General features: G+C 38.9%; 1 pseudogene; it reads right to left on the bottom strand.

The window, feature by feature from the left end:
- Nucleotides 1–404: 404 nt before the first annotated feature.
- LOC100661239 (olfactory receptor 4C13-like) lies at nucleotides 405–2,299 on the bottom strand (annotated as a pseudogene).
- Between the last annotated feature and the right edge of the window lie 21,034 nt (nucleotides 2,300–23,333).

Genomic DNA, 23,333 nt, shown 5'->3' with positions numbered 1-23,333 from the left:
AGGAATCCCGGCGGCCATGGTCCCCAGACCTTCTGTTGGCACAGGACAGGAACCATCCCCGAAGACAACTCATCAGACATGAAAGGGACTGGTCAGCGGGTGGGAGAGAGATGCTGATGAAGAGTGAGCTAATTATATCAGGTGAATACTTGAGATTGTGTTGGCAACTCTTCTCTGGAGGGGAGATGGGAGGATAGAGAGAGTGGGAAGCCGGCAAAATTATCACGAAAGGAGAGACTGAAAGGGCTGACTCAAGAGGGGGAGAGCAAGTGGGAGTAGGGAGTGAGATGTATGTAAACTTATATGTGACAGACTGGATTTGTAAACGTTCACTTGAAGCTTAATAAAATTAAAAAAAAAAAAATCCAAATAGCTCTGACTCGGACTTTGGGCTGATCATTTAACCTCTTTTAACTTTATTTCTCTTCATCTGTGAAATCAGAATAATTGTTGCAAAGTGTGGTGTGATGGGTGACTTTTGTGAGGACTTTATAGCCATGGTCTTGTAATCCCCACCCAAGTGATTGGTGTGATTGAGTGGTAGAGTAATTATGGCCCACCAAAGGGATTGGTCAGGTTTGCCATCCTGCTGGGCTTGAAATCAGCCACCCCAGAGGGGGAAAAAGAAGATTCCACACCTGCCAAGGAAGAACAGCCAGGAGCCAGCACGCCCTTTGGACCCGGGGTCCCTGTGCTGAGAAGCTCCTGGAAGCAGGAGACCAACAGAGAGAGTGAGCTGTAACCCTGAAGATGGTGAGAAGCAGTGGCAGAAAAGACCCAGCAGGAGACACCCAGCAGCAGGCAACTGCCCGGTGGGTTTCCAGGCTCATGGAGAAAGTTGAGTGCTTTTGGGCATATGTCTAGGAACAGGGAGAGGTATGCCTTTCAGCACAGCTGGAAAGAGGCTGTTCTTATGGAAGAACTGTATCTTGAATGTTCTTGGGACTGAATTGTAACTGTTACTTCCCTAATAAACACCATAATAGTGGGTATTTTCTGTGAGTTCTGTGTGGCCATTGCAATGAATTATTGAACCCAGCACAGAAGTAGAGAGTGCCATAGGAGGGGCAGCTGGTGTCAGAATTAGTAAAGATGGTGGAGAGAGGAGGCATGCCTGACTTCAGCAAGGAATCAGGCTGGGGTTGCTAATTTTGATTCTTCTTCCTCTTTGTGAAGATAGAGAAGGTCAGACACCACCTCCATGCCATTCTTGCACAAAGGTTCTATAGAAGTTAAGTGATAAATGTGAGAAAGAGCTACATATATATATACACACACAAACATATACATTCTTACACATATATGTATGTAACATAAAACAAAAATGTAAAGATTATGATAGAAATAAAATCTTCATATTGGGTCATTTATTATCTGAAATTACATTTCTTTTCAGTAACATTTTGATGGCATTTTTTACTTCTGCATTCCTTACTGTGTAGATAATGGGATTTAACATGGGAGTGACAAGAGTATAGAATACAGTTATGGCTTTATCCATGGAGAAGGTGGCTACTGGTCGCATATATATATAAATACAGGGCAGAAAGAACAAGACAACAACAGTGATGTGGGAACCACAGGTAGAGAGGGCCTTTTTCCTCCCTGCAGAGCTCTGAGTCCTCAAGGAATATAGGATAGCAACATAGGATATCGACAACATTACAAAGGTTATTACACAGATTACCCCACCATTGGCAGCAATCAAGAGACCAACAAGGAATGTGTCTGTGCAGGCAAGTTGTATCAGGGGAAGGACGTCACACGTGAAGTGATCCATAATGTTGGGGCCACAGAATGGGAGCCAGAAAGTGACAAGAATCTGTTCAATGGAGTGGAGAAAACCCACTGTCCAAGACACCCCCACCAAAAGGCAGCATACATGGTGGTTCATGATGGTCACATAGTGCAGAGGACTACAGATGGCCACGTAACGGTCATAGGCCATGACCACAAGGAGGGCAACCTAAGAACCACCTAAGAAATGTTCAGTAAAGATCTGTGTCATGCAGCCACTGAAGGAGATGGTTTTTGTCTCAGAGAGCAAGTCAGCTAGCATTTTAGGAAGTGTGGAAGAGGAGTAGCAGGCATCTATCAAAGACAAGAAGGCCAGGAAAAAATACATTGGGGTTTTAAATGTCTGACTGTAGATTATGGTGACCACAATGAGCAGGTTTCCTGTAACAGTGACAATGTAGATGATAAACAAAACAACAACTAGAATTCTCTGCATCTGAGGATTCTGTGTAAGTCCTATTAGAATTAAATCAGTCACATTCATCCTGTTTTATTTCATTTCAATGGTGATGATGGACACAGAAATTGGGATTATCCTGTAAAGACAACATTATTAAAGCAGGGTGATGAGATTTTGGGCTTGCAAATAAGAACAAAGCATTTTAATAATACAAACTCTTTTCCTTATGGTACACAAGAAGAGAAAAAAACAAGCAATTTATATTTTACATAAAGATTAGAACCATTGAGGCTGTCTAATCCAGCTTTTTCTATTGGTGCTGGAATGCCATCTACAACATATTCTGACAAGTGGTCACTGGACATTTCCTGGAGGATATCCAGGAAGAGGGAGCTTATCATGTAATAAACCTAATTCCTTCTCGGCCAGCAAGAAATGTTAGAGAACTCATCTATGTGTGGGTGTGGAGCCCTGGTGCCACAACAGTTAAGCACTCAGCTGCTAACCAAAAGATTGGCAGTTCAAACCTATGAATCACTCTGTGGGAGAAAAGACCTGGCCATCTGCTCTCATAAAGATTTCAGCCTAGGAAACCCTATGGGGCAGTTCTACTGTGTCGTATAGGGTCACTATGAGTAAAAATCAACCCCACAACACACAACAAAAACAACACATACACATAGAAACACACACACACATAAGTATATATGTGTATATATATACATAATGAGGGGCCCTGGTGGGGCAGTGGTTAAGAGCTATGGCTTCTAACCAACTCTTAGTTCTTGTTTTACACACTGTTGATATACAGATTAAGACCAAATCACCTCACTCTTCCATTCAAAAACCCTTTAAATAAGCCACAGAGAAGAAAAGCTGTATCTGCCTTCTTCACCTCTTTATCCCCAGATCTACTTTAATGTTTGACCCAGAGTGGAGGTCAATAAACATTACGTGTACAAATAAGTTGGAAGACAATTTACTTATTTCTCCTGTGTTCTCTCTTTTCCAAAACAGGAGTGCTCACCATCTTACCAAGAAAAACAATTTAATAAAGTGTTGGAAAGTGAGCAAGATATACTCCTTTCAGCCCTTCAGATACATTCTCACTCTTCTCCTCCATGGAGGGCTTCCACGGTGTTCCTCAACCAGGCCTCCTTCTTCTCTGGTCAACAGGAAGTACTAGATGAATGTTAGAGGACAGGGTGGGAAGAAAAGAATGTCAGGATTTATTCTCCTGGGTCCCTCCCGTGGTTTATCAGTAACAGGGTACCTTAAACTAGGGTCACAGGACTTGTTGGGTAGGCGTCTCCTACTCTCCTATTTCCTTTTGTAATCATTTATTCCGCTCATTCCCTCAGCCATAATTGTGGCAATGGTTTCCTACTGGTAGCTAGGCGCGGAATGCTTCATCATCATCCCTAATTAATTCCCCTTAAACTTTTTCATACCTTGATAAATAATCTTCTTTAATTTTTTTTAATCTGCCATTTTGAGTATGCTGTTTCCTGTGAAGACTCCAATGGATATAGAAAGTTTGCACTTTTCCTTTGTAAATAATAGAAATAAATGGAATAATAGTTTTCCCTTTATATAATCTTATGTTATTTAAAAATAATCTCTACTTCTTTTGATGTACAGCTGCTAAAGAAATTTAACTTCTGTGAGGAAAAAACTTTGAAAGACTTTGAAATATAAAAAGATTACTGGTGATCTTCAATGAAAGCTATGTGTTATGTATAGCACTCCTCTTGGGGCTACATGATTCTGTGAGGCTTATGCCTTTCACTGTCTTTGAACTATTTTATAACTCTTTGAGTTATAGAAAACTGATAACACAAATAATTTCTGTCCATAAAACTGAAAATGTTGTCTGATGGAGGTTCAATTGATTTCCCTCAATCATTGTGGATCAAGTCAGTTTTGCATCTATTTGTAAATTCATTACACATTCCTGATTGAACAAATGTGCTACACTGGAGTCTCCTTTAAATGGATTACGACGTATTCCTGGTTCATTCATTAATTAATGTGTTAAATAAAAGCTTTGCCATGTGTTCACTTTAAATTTGTATGACAGCCATGGTTTTATCTTTTTTGGGAAAGTATTTGTCTTTTTATATTAGAATTACTTGGAAAGTAAGCTGAAAAACTCACAAAAATCCAGATTCTCTTTCTGTGTGTGTTATTGCATCATGAGTTTTTCTGTTTTATTTTATTTGGGGGGGGTAGTTTTAATCACTTATAAAATCTCTTTTTGAGATTTTGAAGTCAAACAGAAACAAGATATAATATTAAGGAACATTTTATCAGTCTGCCAAACTCCACATCCACACAAAATTAGACAAAATGAATATTCTTATTAATGAAAATAAAACCTGTAGAGTCTGGGGAGAAGGACTACCTAATGAAATATAGCTTTAAGCTCCATTTAATAAGTCATTTACCAAATATTTATGAATCATCTACTATCTGCCCAACACTCTAGAAAGTTGAAAGATAGCAGTGAACAAACAGGTAAAGTCTCTACACTCCATGTAGTGTACATTCTAGGAGGGGAAGACAGAAAGTAAGCAAATAAAACAGATAGTAAATAGTATTTCAGGTCATAATATCTGCTATGGGGAAAATTAAGTAGGGTAATGCATATATGGAATCGGGGAGTGGGGTGTTATTTTCTATAAGGTAGTCACAGAAGGCTTCATTGAGAAGGGAACATGTGAACTAGACTAGAAAGAAGTGAAGAAGGATGCAAGAAGATATCTAAGGAAAGAACATTCCAGACAAAAAAATCAGTAAGTGAAAACACTCTGAGAAGGGAATGTGGTTGGCATCATTGTCTAAAGGAGATCAGTGTGGCTGGAGAGCAATGAACAAGGACTGATAAGTGGCAGTTTTTATAGGGCTTTGTAAATCATTTTAAGGGGTATGAATTTATTCTAAGTGAAAAACAAAGCCATTGAAAGGTTTTGCACAGCAAAATGGCATGGTCTGACTAAATCTTAGAAATGATTGTTCTGGCTGCTGTGTGGGGAATAGACTATAGAGGGGCAATAGTAGAAGCAGGGAGATGGTTAGATAAGAAAATATTGTAACCATTCAACAGAAACGCGATGGTGATTTGCACCAGGATGGGCGTAGTGGAGGTAGATGTATGATGAAGGTAGCTGCAGTAGTATCTGTTGATGGACTTCATGTGGGGTGTCAGAAAGAAAGAAGAGTAAAAATTATTCCAAAGTTTTGGACTTCACTCCATGAAAGACATTGTTGCCCTTTATTGAGACAACCTCACGTACAGATGCCTTGATTAACACGGCTAATATTTACTTGAGTGCCTTTGAAATGCAGGCACATTTAATCCTTGTATCAATATTGAGTCATACACTATTATTATCCTTATTTAGTAGATGAAATAACTAAGATAAGAAGAGGGTAAGGAAGTTTTCTGATGTTAGTCAGTGGTTTGTAACCCTGGTCTCACAGTGAAATAAAGAGCTAACAAAGGTAATTCTATAAAATGTGTTTAACGTCTGAACTTCTCAACTATTTTCTGTCAAATGTGGACAATTAGCTTGAAGTATGGGTGTGAGACAGACAAGGCTACTAGCTCTGCAATTGGCCCAAAGTAGGTGCACAATCAATATCAACTATTTTATTGAAATTTTTTACGAGTGGGGTATGTTTACTGCCTGTGGAAGTCCATAACATATAACTGTGACTATTAAATTTATAGTGTACTTTCTATGAGGCTGTATCTGTGCCACCCCAAAACAAGTACTTATAAAAGCAGATGAGGACACATTTTTCTCTCATTCATCTGCAAGGTTTTTAACCACCACCATGAATCTTTTTTATTATTATTATTCTTTATCCAAGTGATTATAAGATATTTCACCCACACATGCACATCACCACCCCACCACCAGAATTAGGGGTTAATTTTGTCATTGAGTAGGTAGAAGCAGAATTTGTCATATGATTAGTGTTTTAATGTGAATGTCAAATCTAATTTTCTGACACCTATATATAGATGTACTTACGAGGGTTCTCACTCACTGATGTCCTCCCCTTCAATCCCAGCATTGCTCAGCATTGCCCACCCCCAAAAGATCTCTACTGTCCACTGGTCTCTGTTCCCTTTTCATATCTCTTTCTTATCTCTACCTCCATTTTTGTGATCTCAGCATGAGTCCTAAGAAAATGAAGAACTAAAGAAATTAATCATACTTTCCCCATAGGAGATATGAAAATGTTTCATAAAATATAAAGTTCTATGTAAAGGTTAAACATTATTATTATATGCAATGATCAAAAACTAATATTAATTGATTACTTCTTATACTCTCATATGCTAGGCACTGTGCAAAGCACTTCACGTAAATTATCTCATTTAATATTTTTTTAAAAGGACTATATAGAGTAGGAAGGTTATTCCTTCTATTTTACATATAGGAAAATTGAGAAAAAGAGGGAGTTAGCCTTTTACCTCAGGACGTATAGTTAGTGAGGAGCAGGTCAGAAGATCTAATTCAAGTATCTGGCCTCAAGTCTTGCTCTCGACCTTGACCCCGTGTTATCTGCCGTTTAAAACCTTACCTACGTAGTTAGCATGACCCTTCTTTAATATTCATCTATCAACAAAGGCTTAAGAATACTCTCACTCTAACTCATGGAGGCATAAAATTGGATTCAAAAAACACTTACGGATTTGAACTATGCCAGTCTCTGTACTTCCCCTGAGAATTTCCCAACTTCCCTCTCAGGAGAATTTAGAACAAGAATTAAGAACTACTTATATACTTATTTGGGGCCGTAGTGGTACGGTGGTTAAGAGCTACAGCTGTTAACAAAAAGGTTGGCCATTCAAATACACCAGGCACTCCCTGGAAACCCTTTGGAGCAGATCTACTCTGTCCTGTAGGGTCTTTATGAGTCGACATCAGCTCGAAGGCAATGGATAAATACTTTTTTTGTTTGGTTTGGTTTTATGTCAGTTAATAACACATTGCTACCCCATCCAAATATTATTTCTAACCCACCTTAAATTTGTTATTAAAAGTAAGTAGGTCCCTGGGAATCGGAATCGACTCAAAGGGACTGGGTTTGGTTTTTTTGGCTTAGGTCCCTGGGTGGTACAAAGAGTTTTCATTAGACTACTGACCTAAGGGTTGGTGGCTTGAACCCACCCAACAGCTCCATGGAATATAGGCCTAGTGACTTTCTTCTGTAAAGACTACAGACAAGAAACCCCAATGCAGCAGTTCTACTCTGTAACTCATGGGGTCACCGTGAGGTGGAATCAAGACGATGGCAACAGGTTTGATTTTGATTTTTATGCACTTAGTATTTGCAAGTCATTTTCACATTTAAACTTAAATAACTCCTGAGTATAGTTTCCTAATTCATAGATGGGAAATCTAGGGTTCAGAATGTCTCATTTCACTTGCCCAGTATGGTATACCTGCTAAGCAGTAGAACTAAAAGCCAGCTTATTGTGTTTCGGTTCCATTATGTTCTCTAATTTAAGAGCTCTCCAAAATAAGAAGTCTCTGAAAAAAGTTGGACCATGTTTCCTATTGAGCAGAGTAATAACCTATTCATACTACATTAGAATGAAAATTTTCTGAGAATTTAAGCACACTGAGGCCAGAATGTGACCTATAAATAAATAAGTAGATAGGTGATAGATAGATGGGTGAATGGATGGATGGACGGACGGATGGACAGACGGATGGATGGATGCACTGGTTGATCGGTTGGTCAGTTGGTAGGTAGGTAGACAGATTCTTTTTATTTTGAAAATGAGGAAACTGAGATTAAGAGAAGAAAAAGACACTAACAAAATTGCACATTTAGATGGTGGTAGATTAAGGATAACAACTCAGGTTTCCTGAGTCTCAGCCTGTTTATCTTTTCACTACGTGGAATAGCTGATAGTCTCACTTTTTACAGAGTAATTCAAACAAAAGTTACTGTTTTGTTTGCCTAATTGATCTATATAGTTGCTTCGATTACTGTAATGGATTGAATTGTGTCCTCCCAAAATATGTGTCAACTTGGCTAAGCCATGATTTCCAGTCTTGTGTGATTGTCCACCATTTTGTAATCTGATGTGAATTTCCTATGTCTTGTGATGTTAATGAGATGGGATTAGTGGCAGTTGTGTTAATGAGGCAGGGCTCAAATACAAGATTAAGCTTTTCTTACGCCAATCTCTTTTAAGATACAAAAGAAAGAAGGGGACAGAGAGACAGAGGGACCTCATACCACCAAGAAAGTAGTGCCAGGAGAAGAGCGAGTGTTTGGACCTGGGATCCCTGCACTGAGTCCAACAGAAGATTGATGATAAAGACCTTTTTACAGAACTGACAGAGAGAAAAAGCTGACACCTTGATTTGGACTTCTAGCCTAATAGACTGAGAAAATAAACTTCTGTTTGTTAAAGCCATTTGCCTGTGGTATTTCTGTTATAGCAGCACTAGATAACTAAGACAATTGCCCATGTTGTTTCCAAGAGAGATCTGCCTTTTGGGAAGTGAAGATGTTGAGATATCATAACCAAATATAGCCTTTGAATTTATTCTATAGGATTTATTGTATAAAGACAAATCACAAAATATAAAGATAAATGATTTGGAATTTTTAAGCTTCCATTTTCCACACATATTAAGTCTGTCTCTCCATCTTTTTCCAAGCCAAGTAAGTAAGATAAAAGGGAATGTGATAATAATCCCTCCTGTATCTTTCAAGTATGTTTGGTAACCTACAAACACAAGCTATATATTATAGGCAAGAATGGATAATTCAGAAAGCAGAATGAAAATACCAAAGGTATTTTGGGGCAAGATGCATGGAAAAATCACTACCAGAAGTCCTGGACAGATAACCAAGAATCTGGAAATAACATGTGTCTAAATAGGTTGTCAAAATTTCCATGGAACATCACTGCTGTGCACCTGTCATGTTTCCCATTTTTGGACATAAATGTGTATAGAAGTTATCCCATACCTGTCAGAGCATTGTACACTGGGGTGGGGGTGGGGGAGCACAGATAATGTATCTATAGTTCATAGGTCTTCAGACTGAACAGTACTAAAAGAGTTGTGTCCAAGGAACCACACCTCACGAGCCTCACCCCCACTTGGATGTAATTTAGATGATAAGATCCTGAACCTTAAGTCAAAAGCTGATACTGTAATTGGATGAGGGTTGAGAGAGGGACCTTGGGAAAGGGGACAGTGAGTGTGTTTTTCTTGTGGGGGGCATGCACATTGTTGTGGCCAAAGGGCAGATTTTGGCATATTTCCACCACATTATAGCCTGTTATATATGCTCTTTCAGAATGTTGACATTTCCTCCTTAAGTGGTAGAGTTCATGCCCTTTCTACTTGAAAATGGAAGGAAATTTTTGACTCTCTGGACAAATAGAATATGACAGAAGTGATTCGATGTGACTTCCAAGGTTAGGTAAAGAAACACAATGCACTTCTTCCTTGATCACTCTCTTGACACACACTCTTTTAGAGCTCTGATTCACCATGTAAAAGTCTCCATGCTTGAGAGACTATGTAGAGAGACCACATAGAAATAGAGGGAGATGCCCAAACAGTGCCAGTTATTTCAGCCACCACAGTTCAAGACTTTCAAGACCAGGTACCGGATGTATGATAAAGAAAATTGTTAGATGACCTCATCCCCAATCACCTCTGATTTTAGCCTCATGAGAAACCATAAAAGCCAGCTCCTCCAACCCCTCCAATGATTATGTAAGTTTTTAATTTTGTGCACTGGATTCATTCATTATTAAAAGATCTAGAGAAGTATTCATGGCCTAGAGATACCATCTGGAAATAAAGTGATCTTGTTTTCAGCAACTAAATTTTGGAGCAATTTGTTACACAACTATAGTATCTATTTGAAACAATACCGTAATTAAACTCTATAGTATTGGCTCACGGATAGACAAATTGAAGAAAATAGAAATTCAAGAAACAGGACAATGGATCTGTAGATATTTTATATGTAAAAATGATGACATTTCAGCACAGTAGGAAATGAAATGGGTATTCAATAAATGGTGCTGGAAAAATCTAGTTATCTTTATCCATATTTCCACTTCAAACACTGCCTTAAAATTCAAGCTCTATATGGATTAAAGAGGTAAATGTGAAAAAGTAAAGCCTTAAAACTTTTGAAGTAAATTATCTTTTTAAACTCTGAACAGGGAAGTACTTTGAGAAGTAGTTGCAGTGGACTTTCTTTCCAAATCCACAAATCTAAAAGCCAGCTCCTCCAACCCCTCCAATGATTATGTAAGTTTTTAATTTTGTGCACTGGATTCATTCATCATTAAAAGATCTAGAGAAAGATGGCGGACTAGGCAGACGTTACCTCGGATCCCTCTTACAACAAAGACACGGAAAAACAAGTGAATCGATCACATACATAACAATCTACGAACCCTGAACAACAAACACAGATTTAGAGACGGAGAACGAACTAATACTGGGAAGCAGCGATAGTTTCCAAAGCCTGGAGCCAGAGTACCAGTCAGGTACGGCACAAGCACAGAGACCTGCTCCACCCCCCTGAACTAACCCCGGGAGGGGGACCAGCCGGTTCCACGGGCGGCGTGGGACGCAGCCGGTAGGAGAAGTCCCCGGGAGGCAGTGACTGATCTTGGAGCAGAAAGAGCAGCATCCGAGCCGGGGAACCGTCCCGCAGGGATTTGGACTGCACGCAGGTACGCCATAAACACGGAGAGTTGCTCCACCCCCTGAACTAACCCCGGGAAGGGGACCAGCCGGGTCGCGTGGGCGGCGTGGGACGCAGCCGGTAGGAGAAGTCCCCGGGAGGCAGCGACTGGTATTGGAGTGGGGAGAACAGCGTTCCAGCCGGGACACTCGGTCGCGGCACAAGCACGGGGAGCTACTCCACCCATCTGAACTAACCCCGGGAGGGGGCCCACCTGGTTCACGGGGGCGGCACGGCCACGCGGCTGGAGAGACGAGAAGTCCCCGGGAGGCAGCGACTGATTTTGGAGTTGAGAGTGCACCGTCCCAGTAGGGGAGCCTTGACGCTGGGCGTGGGGCTGGAAGCGGAGGATCTGACCGTGACTCCAGCGGGCCAGACCCCCTGGGGGCAATCTCCACACAGCCAGCACACATAGGCGACGCGTCCGCGGGAATCTCAGATATAACAGTCATTCCAAGAAAGACAAGCAACTCTGGCTATATTTTGAGGTGCTACTCTCCTATCTCTCTGTTCCCTCCCCCACCCTCCCCAGGCGGCTTCATTAACATCTGAATAGCCTGAGCCAGAGGGAGAACTCTGATAGGGATCTGACTGCAGTTTTTTTTTAGCGGATTTTCTGGAAAAACTAGTTTCCCAGTGATGGCTCGGAGACAACAATCCATATCAAACCACTTAAAGAAGCAGACCGTGACAGCTTCTCCAACCCCCCAAACAAAAGAATCAAAATCTTTCCCAAATGAAGATACAATTTTGGAATTATCAGATACAGAATATAAAAAACTAATTTACAGAATGCTTAATGATATCACAAATGAAATTAGGATATCTGCAGAAAAAGCCAAGGAACACACTGATAAAACTGTTGAAGAACTCAAAAAGATTATTCAAGAACATACTGGAAAAATTAATAAGTTGCAAGAATCCATAGAGAGACAACATGTAGAAATCCAAAAGACTAACAATAAAATAACAGAATTAGACAACACACTAGGAACTCAGAGGAGCAGACTCGAGCAATTAGAATGCAGACTGGGACATCTGGAGGACCAGGGAATCAACACCAACATAGCTGAAAAAAAATCAGATAAAAGAATTAAAAAAAATGAAGAAACCCTAAGAATTATGTGGGACTCTATCAAGAAGGATAACCTGCGGGTGATTGGAGTCCCAGAACAGGGAGGGGGGACAGAAAACACAGAGAAAATAGTTGAAGAACTTCTGACAGAAAACTTCCCTGACATCATGAAAGACGAAAGGATATCTATCCAAGATGCTCATCGAACCCCATTTAAGATTGATACAAAAAGAAAAACACCAAGACATATTATCATCAAACTCACCAAAACCAAAGATAAACAGAAAATTTTAAAAGCAGCCAGGGAGAAAAGAAAGGTTTCCTTCAAGGGAGAATCAATAAGAATATGTTCTGACTACTCAGCAGAAACCATGCAGGCAAGAAGGGAATGGGACGACATATACAGAACACTGAAGGAGAAAAACTGCCAACCAAGGATCATATATCCAGCAAAACTCTCTCTGAAATATGAAGGCGAAATTAAGATATTTACAGACAAACACAAGTTTAGAGAATTTGCAAAAACCAAACCAAAGCTACAAGAAATACTAAAGGATATTGTTTGGTCAGAGAACCAATAATATCAGATATCAGCACAACACAAGGTCACAAAACAGAACGTCCTGCTATCAACTCAAATAGGGAAATCACAAAAACAAACAAATTAAAATTAATTAAAAAAAAATACACATAACAGGGAATCATGGAAGTCAATAGGTAAAAGATCACAATAATCAAAAAGAGGGACTAAATACAGGAGGCATTGAACTGCCATATGGAGAGTGATACAAGGCGATATAGAACAATACAAGTTAGGTTTTTACTTAGAAAAATAGGGGTATATAATGAGGTAACCACAAAAAGGTATAACAACTCTATAACTCAAGATAAAAACCAAGAAAAACGTAACGACTCAACTAACATAAAGTCAAACACTATGAAAATGAGGATCTCACAATTTACTAAGAAAAACGCCTCAGCACAAAAAAGTATGTGGAAAAATGAAATTGTCAACAACACACATAAAAAGGCATCAAAATGACAGCACTAAAAACTTATTTATCTATAATTAACCTGAATGTAAATGGACTAAATGCACCAATAAAGAGACAGAGAGTCACAGACTGGATAAAGAAACACGATCCATCTATATGCTGCCTACAAGAGACACACCTTAGACTTAGAGACACAAACAAACTAAAACTCAAAGGATGGAAAAAAGTATATCAAGCAAACAATAAGCAAAAAAGAAGAGGAGTAGCAATAGTAATTTCTGACAAAATAGACTTTAGACTTAAATCCACCACAAAGGATAAAGAAGGACACTATATAATGATAAAAGGGACAATTGATCAGGAAGACATAACCATATTAAATATTTACGCACCCAATGACAGGGCTGCAAGATACATAAATCAAATTTTAACAGAACTGAAAAGCGAGATAGATACCTCCACAATTATAGTAGGAGACTTCAACACACCACTTTCGGAGAAGGACAGGACATCCAGTAAGAAGCTCAACAGAGACACGGAAGATCTAATTACAACAATCAACCAACTTGACCTCATTGACTTATACAGAACTCTCCACCCAACTGCTGCAAAATATACTTTTTTTTCCAACGCGCATGGAACATTCTCTAGAATAGACCACATAATAGGTCATAAAACAAACCTTTGCAGAGTCCAAAACATCGAAATATTACAAAGCATCTTCTCAGACCACAAGGCAATAAAACTAGAGATCAATAACAGAAAAACGAGGGAAAAGAAATCAAATACTTGGAAAATGAACAATACCCTCCTGAAAAAAGACTGGGTTATAGAAGACATCAAGGAGGGAATAAGGAAATTCATAGAAAGCAACGAGAATGAAAATACTTCCTATCAAAACCTCTGGGACACAGCAAAAGCAGTGCTCAGAGGCCAATTTATATCAATAAATGCACACATACAAAAAGAAGAAAGAGCCAAAATCAGAGAACTGTCCCTACAACTTGAACAAATAGAAAGTGAGCAACAAAAGAATCCATCAGGCACCAGAAGAAAACAAATAATAAAAATTAGAGCTGAACTAAATGAATTAGAGAACAGAAAAACAATCGAAAGAATTAACAAAGCCAAAAGCTGGTTCTTTGAAAAAATTAACAAAATTGATAAACCATTGGCTAGACTGACTAAAGAAATACAGGAAAGGAAACAAATAACCCGAATAAGAAATGGGAAGGACCACATCACAACAGAACCAAATGAAATTAAAAGAATCATTTCAGATTATTATGAAAAATTGTACTCTAACAAATTTGAAAACCTAGAAGAAATGGATGAATTCCTGGAAAAACACTACCTACCTAAACTAACACATTCAGAAGTAGAACAACTAAATAGACCCATAACAAAAAAAGAGATTGAAATGGTAATCAAAAAACTCCCAACAAAAAAAAGTCCTGGCCCGGACGGCTTCACTGCAGAGTTCTACCAAATTTTCAGAGAAGAGTTAACACCACTACTACTAAAGGTATTCCAAAGCATAGAAAATGACGGAATACTACCCAACTCATTCTATGAAGCCACCATCTCCCTGATACCAAAACCAGGTAAAGACATTACAAAAAAAGAAAATTATAGACCTATATCCCTCATGAACATTGATGCAAAAATCCTCAACAAAATTCTAGCCAATAGAATCCAACGACACATCAAAAAAATAATTCACCCTGATCAAGCGGGATTTATACCAGGTATGCAAGGCTGGTTTAATATCAGAAAAACCATTAATGTAATCCATCACATAAATAAATCAAAAGACAAAAACCACATGATCTTATCAATTGATGCAGAAAAGGCATTTGACAAAGTCCAACACCCATTCATGATAAAAACTCTTACCAAAATAGGAATTGAAGGAAAATTCCTCAACATAATAAAGGGCATCTATGCAAAGCCAACAGCCAATATCACTCTAAATGGAGAGAACCTGAAAGCATTTCCCTTGAGAACGGGAACCAGACAAGGATGCCCTTTATCACCGCTCTTATTCAACATCGTGTTGGAAGTCTTAGCCAGGGCAATCAGGCTAGACAAAGAAATAAAAGGTATCCGGATTGGCAAGGAAGAAGTAAAGTTATCACTATTTGCAGATGACATGATTATATACACAGAAAACCCTAAGCAATCCTCCAGAAAACTACTGAAACTAATAGAAGAGTTTGGCAGAGTCTCAGGTTATAAAATAAACATACAAAAATCACTTGGATTCCTCTACATCAACAAAAAGAACACCGAAGAGGAAACAACCAAATCAATACCATTCACAATAGCCCCCAAGAAGATAAGATACTTAGGAATAAATCTTACCAAGGATGTAAAAGACCTACACAAAGAAAACTACAAAGCTCTACTACAAGAAATTCAAAAGGACATACTTAAGTGGAAAAACATACCTTGCTCATGGATAGGAAGACTTAACATAGTAAAAATGTCTATTCTACCAAAAGCCATCTATATATACATTTAACGCACTTCCGATCCAAATTCCAATGTCATATTTTAAGGGGATAGAGAAACAAATCACCAATTTCATATGGAACGGAAAGAAGCCTCGGATAAGCAAAGCACTACTGAAAAAGAAGAAGAAAGTGGGAGGCCTCACCTTACCTGACTTCAGAACCTATTATACAGCCACAGTAGTCAAAACAGCCTGGTATTGGTACAACAACAGACGCATAGACCAATGGAACAGAATTGAGAACCCAGACATAGATCCATCCACGTATGAGCAGCTGATATTTGACAAAGGACCAGTGTCAATTAACTGGGGAAAAGATAGCCTTTTTAACAAATGGTGCTGGCATAACTGGATATCCATTTGCAAAAAAATGAAACAGGACCCATACCTCACACCATGCACAAAAACTAACTCCAAGTGGATCAAAGACCTAAACATAAAGACTAAAACGATAAAGATCATGGAAGAAAAAATTGGGACAACCCTAGGAGCCCTAATACAAGGTATAAACAGAATACAAAACATTACCAAAAATGATGAAGAGAAACCCGATAACTGGGAGCTCCTAAAAATCAAACACCTATGCTCATCTAAAGACTTCACCAAAAGAGTAAAAAGACCACCTACAGATTGGGAAAGAATTTTCAGCTATGACATCTCCGACCAGCGCCTGATCTCTAAAATCTACATGATTCTGTCAAAACTCAGCCACAAAAAGACAAACAACCCAATCAAGAAGTGGGCAAAGGATATGAACACACATTTCACTAAAGAAGATATTCAGGCAGCCAACAGATACATGAGAAAATGCTCTCGATCATTAGCCATTAGAGAAATGCAAATTAAAACTACGATGAGATTCCATCTCACACCAGCAAGGCTGGCATTAATCCAAAAAACACAAAATAATAAATGTTGGAGAGGCTGCGGAGAGATCGGAACTCTCATACACTGCTGGTGGGAATGTAAAATGGTACAACCACTTTGGAAATCTATCTGGCGTTATCTTAAACAGTTAGAAATAGAACTACCATACAACCCAGAAATCCCACTCCTAGGAATATACCCTAGAGATACAAGAGCCTTCATACAAACAGATATATGCACACCCATGTTTATTGCAGCTCTGTTTACAATAGCAAAAAGTTGGAAGCAACCAAGGTGTCCATCAACGGATGAATGGGTAAATAAATTGTGGTATATTCACACAATGGAATACTACGCATCGATAAAGAACAGTGACGAATCTCTGAAACATTTCATAACATGGAGGAACCTGGAAGGCATTATGCTGAGCGAAATTAGTCAGAGGCAAAAGGACAAATATTGTATAAGACCACTATTATAAGATCTTGAGAAATAGTAAACCTGAGAAGAAAACATACTTTTGTGGTTACGAGGTGGGGAGGGAGGGAGGGTGGGAGAGGGTTTTTTATTGATTAATCAGTAGATAAGAACTGCTTTAGGTGAAGGGAAAGACAACACTCAATACATGGAAGGTCAGCTCAATTGGACTGGACCAAAAGCAAAGAAGTTTCCGGGATAAAATGAATGCTTCAAAGGTCAGCGGAGCAAGCGCGGGAGTCTGGGGAACATGGTTTGCGGGGACTTCTAAGTCAATTGGCAAAATAATTCTATTATGAAATCATTCTGCATCCCACTTTGAAATGTGGTGTCTGGGGTCGTAAATGCTAACAAGCAGCCATCTAAGATGCAGCAATTGGTCTCAACCCACCTGGAGCAAAGGAAAATGAAGAACACCAAGCCCACATGACAACTAAGAGCCCAAGAGACAGAAAGGGCCACATGAACCAGAGACCTACATCATCCTGAGACCAGAAGAACTAGTTGGTGCCCGGCCACAATCGATGACTGCCCTGACAGGGAGCTCAGCAGAGGACCCCTGAGGGAGCAGGAGATCAGTGGGATGCAGACCCCAAATTCTCATAACAAGACCAAACTTAATGGTCTGACTGAGACTGGAGGAATCCCGGCGGCCATGCTCCCCAGACCTTCAGTTGACACAGGACAGGAACCATCCCCGAAGACAACTCATCAGAAATGAAAGGGACTGGTCAGCGGGTGGGAGAGAGATGCTGATGAAGAGTGAGCTAATTATATCAGGTGGACATTTGAGATTGTGTTGGCAACTCTTGCCTGGAGAGGGGATGGGAGGATAGAGAGAGAGGGAAGCCAGCAAAATTGTCAAGAAAGGAGAGACTGAAAGGGCTGACTCAAGACGGGGAGAGTAAGTGGGAGTAGGGAGTGAGATGTATGTAAACTTATATGTGACAGACTGATTGGATTTGTAAACGTTCACTTGAAGCTTAATAAAAGTTATTATAAAAAAAAAAAAAGATCTAGAGAAGTTTTTATTTCCTTTTCTGAAGAGTAAATGTGACTACATGATTGGGATTTATTCACTATTTGTTCAATAAATGGAGGTATTAATATCTCTAAGTACCATAATAGAATCCAATTATAAATTCGGAAAATGATTAAGGGGGGAAAACACACACACACACTAATTTTAATGCCTTAGTATGTATGTTATGGGTAGACTTACCAAGAGGGAAACATCTAAGGTCAGAGCCTTAAACAAATGATCTTTGTAATACAGAATTGTTGTTGTTATTGGGTGTCATCAAGTTGATTTTCAAGTCATGATGACCCACATGACTGTACAACTGCTCCATTGAATTTTCTTGGGTACAATTTTTATGAAAGCAGATCCCCAGGTCTTCTCCTGAGAAGCCACTTGGTGGATTCACAATGTCAAATTTTGGTTAGCAGCCAAGCACTTATCCATTGTACCAAACTGCTACAGAACAATTATAAACAGAGAGACACCTGTGATTTATCACCTAAGTCGACAAGAATGTATAGGTGGCTTTACTGAGAATCAGAAAGGCATTCATTACATAAAACAAAATAACCTGTTCCAAAAATATTTAATATTTATTGTGTGTCTTAATTACCTAGTGCTGCTGGTGACATAGTGGTTAAGAGCTATGACTGCTAACTAAAAGCTTGGTGGTTCCAATTCACCAGGCATTCCTTGGAAACCCTATGGGCAGTTCTACTCTGTCCTATAGGGTGACTACAAGTCAGAATCGACTCGAAGACAGTGGGTTTGGTATTATTTTTATTTGCTATGACACAAATTGGAAACCCTGGTGGCTTAGCGGCTAAGTGCTATGGCTGCTAACCAAATGGTCAGCAGTTCAAGTCCCCCAGGTGCTCCTCGGAAACCCTATGGGGCATTGCATAGGGTCGCTATGAGTCAAATACCAAAACTAGGTAGCCTTAAATAAAAGAAATTTATTTTCTCATTTTTCTGGAAGCTAAAAGTCCATCTAAAGTACTGGCTGTGTCAATTCCTTGCTTGTGAATAGCCCTGGGCATTCCTTGGCTCCCTGACATTCTTTGGCTTTTAAAGAATCCTCACATGGTTTGTGTGTCTGTGTATATTCTGGTCTTTTAATAACTCAGACAAGATTAGGTTTAAGATCCACCCTACACTGGTATAGCCTCATTAACATAACAAAATAAAACTGCTATTTCTAAACAGGATCATATATGCAAGTACGGGGGTTAGAATTTCAATACATATTTTGGAGATGGCCCAATTCAATCCAATCCATAACATTGTGTTAAAAAGAAAAAAAAAAAGTATACTCAAAGTGTTTAATGGAGGCAGATCCTGAAACTGCTCTGTGATATGTTGTTGTTGTTAGGTGCCATTGAGTAGGTTCCACCTCATAGTGACCCTTGTACAACAGAAGTAAACATTGCCCAGTCCTTAACCATCCCCACAATTGTTGCTATGTTTGAGCTCATTGTTGCAGCCACTGTACCAATCCATTTCATCCAGTGTCTTCCTCTCTTTCATTGACCTTCTATCTTACCAAGCACAATGTTCTTCTCTAGGGACTGGTCCCTCCTGGAAAACATGTCCAAAGTACAGGAAGCAAAGTCTTCCCATCCTCCCTTCCAGAGAACTCTGCCTGTTCTTCTTCCAGGACAACTTGTTTATTCTTCTGGCAGTTCATAGTACATTCATAATTTTTCAGCGACAGCATAATTCAAAGACATCAATTCTTCTTCAGTCTTCCTTATTAGTTGCCTAGCTTTTGCATGTATATGAGGTGATTGAAAATATCATGGCTTGAGCCAGGCACTCATTAGTCGCAAAGTGACATCTTTACTTTAAACACTTTAAAGAGATTTTTGCAGCAGATGTTTCCAATGGAATACTTCATTTTATTTCTTGACTGCTGCTTCCAAGGGGGTTGATTGTGGATCCAAGTAAAATGAAATCCTTGACAACTTCAATCTTATCTCCGTTTATCATGATGTTTCTTATTGGTCCAGTTGTGAGAATTTTTTTTTATATGTAGAGATGCAATCAATACTGAAGGGTGTAGTCTTTGATTTTCATCAGTAAGTGCTTCAAGTCCTCTTTGCTGTCAGCAAAACCAAACCAAGAACCAAACCCATTGCCATCGAGTGGATTCCAACTCATAGCAACCTTATACACAGAGCAGAACTGCCCCATAGAGTTTTCAAGGAGCGCCTGGTAGATTCAAACTGCTGAGCTTTTGGTTAGCAGCTGTAGCACTTAACCACTATGCTACCAGGGTTTCAGCAAGCAAGGCTATATCATCTGCATATCTCAGATTATTAATGAATCTTCCATTTATCCAGATGCCACATTCTTCTTCATATAGTCCAGTTTCTCGGATTATTTGCTCAGCATACAGATTGAATAAGTATGATGAAAGGATACAACCCTGATGCACACCTTTCCTGATTTTAAAACCATACTGTATCCACTTGTTCTATTCAAACAGCTGCCTCTGGATCTGTTTACAGGTTCCATAAGAGCACAATTAAGTGTTCTGCAATTCCCATTCTTTGCAATATTTTCCATAATTTGCTATGATCCACACAAATGCCTTTCTGCCTTTCTATACTCAATAAAATACTGGTTAACATCCTTCTGGTGTTCTTTGTTTTAGGCAAAATCCATCTGACATCAGTGATGATATCCCTCATTTCATGTCCTCTTCTGAATTCACCTTGAATTTCCGGCAGTTCCCTGTGGATGTACCACTGCAACTGTTTTTGAATTATCTGTGATATGAATGACTTTAAGCATGTATTTCAACTATTGGAGAAGGTCGATTAACTAGATATACTAAATGGGGTTGAAGTACTTTTCTGTTCAAAAATGAGTCACAATTCACAAAATCGACCGTACACTACTTGGTTATCCTTGCTTCATCACAGTACAAAGTTAACAAACTTCATTTCTTATGAATTTATCTTCATCTATGAACATATGCCATGTAAATTTAATTAATTTGACAAAGTCACTTATTTTTTTGTTAGGTTAACTTTTTTAAAAATCTTAATTTTTAATTTTAAAATCTCACTGTCTGGGACTAAAAGAAATGTTTGATTAGGTCACATTTTTATGTTTCAGGAAGGCACCATGCTTCACAAATAAGAATTTGAAATAAAACCAAACATTGCTGTCCGCAAAGGAAAATTAACACAGTATGATTCAATATATAGGGGGTTAAACCTATGAAATTTTCTTTTTCTCTAAGGGCTATGACATATTCTACTTATATAAAGAATAATTTATATATAAGTCTAAAATAAACAGTCTAAAGAATCCAACAAAAATGATTAAAAAAAAAAAGACTGGGATCACTGATAGTGAAAGCACTCCTTGGTTCTGTGAAATAATGAATATCATGTTCTGAGTGAGGGCTACAGCCCTCTTCCAACTAAGGTTACTTTTTTACTCCAAAGTTTCCCCACAGCATTTTTCATTTCTGAGTTTCTCAGGGTACAGATAGATTAAATGGTTCAACATAGGGTTATGAAAGCTAAAACCACAGTCACGAATATATCAGTAGGAAGGGAGATGTGGGCCTTGCATACAGGAAGATACAGAAAATAAAGAATAAAAAGACCACAGTCATATGAGATGCACAGGTGTTTCCCTTCCAAACAATTAGTTTTCAAGGAGTGTAAGATGGCCCCATAGAAGACTAGTAGGATGAAGATCATCACAGTTAAAATTGCCTCTCCATTGGCTATCACAGAAACAACTGTTCATGCAAGCAAGTTTCAATAAGGAATACACATTACACACAAAGCTGTCAGTGACTTTGGGGCCACAGAAAGGGGGCTGATAAATAAAGAGAATTGAACCAAAGAGTGTAGAAACCCTCCAATCCAGGCTATTATCAACATGAGAACAAATATCCACCAAATAATGAAGAGGTTTACAGATGGCCACATATTAGTCATACGCCATACCAGCAGAAGAGTAACTTCAGCACCAGCAAATAAATGATCTATAAAGACTTGTGCCGTGTAAGCATGGAAGGAAATGAACTTTTTTTCTAGTAGAGCATGTCTATGATCATTTTGGGAGCAATAGAAGTAGAATACACAGTCTATATAAATGATAAACAGGCAAGAAAAAAAAAAACAACACATGGGGAAACCCAGGGATTGGCTGGCTATGATTGTCACCACGATGAGCAGATTGACCACTACCTTCACAATGTAGCTGGGTAAGAATGCGACAAATGAAACTTTTTCCCCCTTCAGGATATTGAGTGAGTACAGGGAGGACAAACTCAGTCACAATGTTCCCATTCTTCATGTTTTCTTTTGAAGATGTTGAACTCGGTGTCAGAGCCTGCAAACCAAAGGGTCAATAATAAATTTGAGAAGAACAGAAACTCTAGGCCAAAAATTTGATGCCCTACTCAACAGTGTTTCTCCATAGAGCCTTGCACACAACAGTTCTTTAGAAAATGGGTTCTTGGAATCTTCTCCCACAATAATTTTCCCATGTTTTTTGCTTCACTCTCCATGATGAGACTTTGGTATTAAAGCTGAGTTCTATATGTGAGCGGCTACATCTGTGACATGATCTGCTGAAAATAAGAAGGCTTGCTCCAGAACATCCTTCAAAATGCTGAATTTAACATTATATATTCTTTATTTCATTTTATGAGCTCTATATTTTAACCAGGAACCAACCTACATTATGCAGATTACACAACCTTGCTTGCTGAAAGCGAAGAGGACTTGAAGAACTTACTGACGAAGATCGAAGGTCACAGCCTTCAGTATGGATTACCCACACAAGCAAATCCACTACCTTAAAGTCGATTCTGACTCATAGCGACCCTATAGGACAGGGTAGGACTGCCCAATAGAGTTTCCAAGGAGCATCTGACAGATTCGAACTGCCGACCTCTTGGTTAGCAGCCATAACACTTAACCACTACGGCACTGGGGTTTCCGTATGGATTACACCTCAACATAAAGAAAACAAAAATCCTCACATGTGGAGCAATAAGCAACATCATGATAATGGAGAAAAGATTGAAGTTGTGAAGAATTTCCAGGGTTGCATCCATTTGTTGATACATCTCAACTGGTATTCCATCAATTCCTGGAGGCTTGTTTTTCACCAAAGCCTTCAGCACAGCTTAGATTTCTTCCTTCAGTACCATCAGTTCTTGATTATATGCTATCTGCTGAAGTGGTTGAACTTCAATTCTTTTAGTACAATGACTGTTTTCCTTCCATCTTCTTTTTTCGGTAGTTTATTTTATTTTGTTGTTGTTGTTGATAATATACACAGCAGAATATACACTGATTCAACAATTTCCACATGTACAATTCAGTTACATTTGTTATATTCTTTGAGTTGTGCAACCATTCTCCTCCTCTTTTTGCGAGTTTTTCCTCCACAATTGT

This window comes from Loxodonta africana, unplaced genomic scaffold, assembly GCF_030014295.1.
Source record: "Loxodonta africana isolate mLoxAfr1 unplaced genomic scaffold, mLoxAfr1.hap2 scaffold_34, whole genome shotgun sequence".
Classification (NCBI taxonomy): Eukaryota; Metazoa; Chordata; class Mammalia; order Proboscidea; family Elephantidae; genus Loxodonta; species Loxodonta africana.
This window is presented reverse-complemented; position numbering and strand designations above follow the sequence as displayed.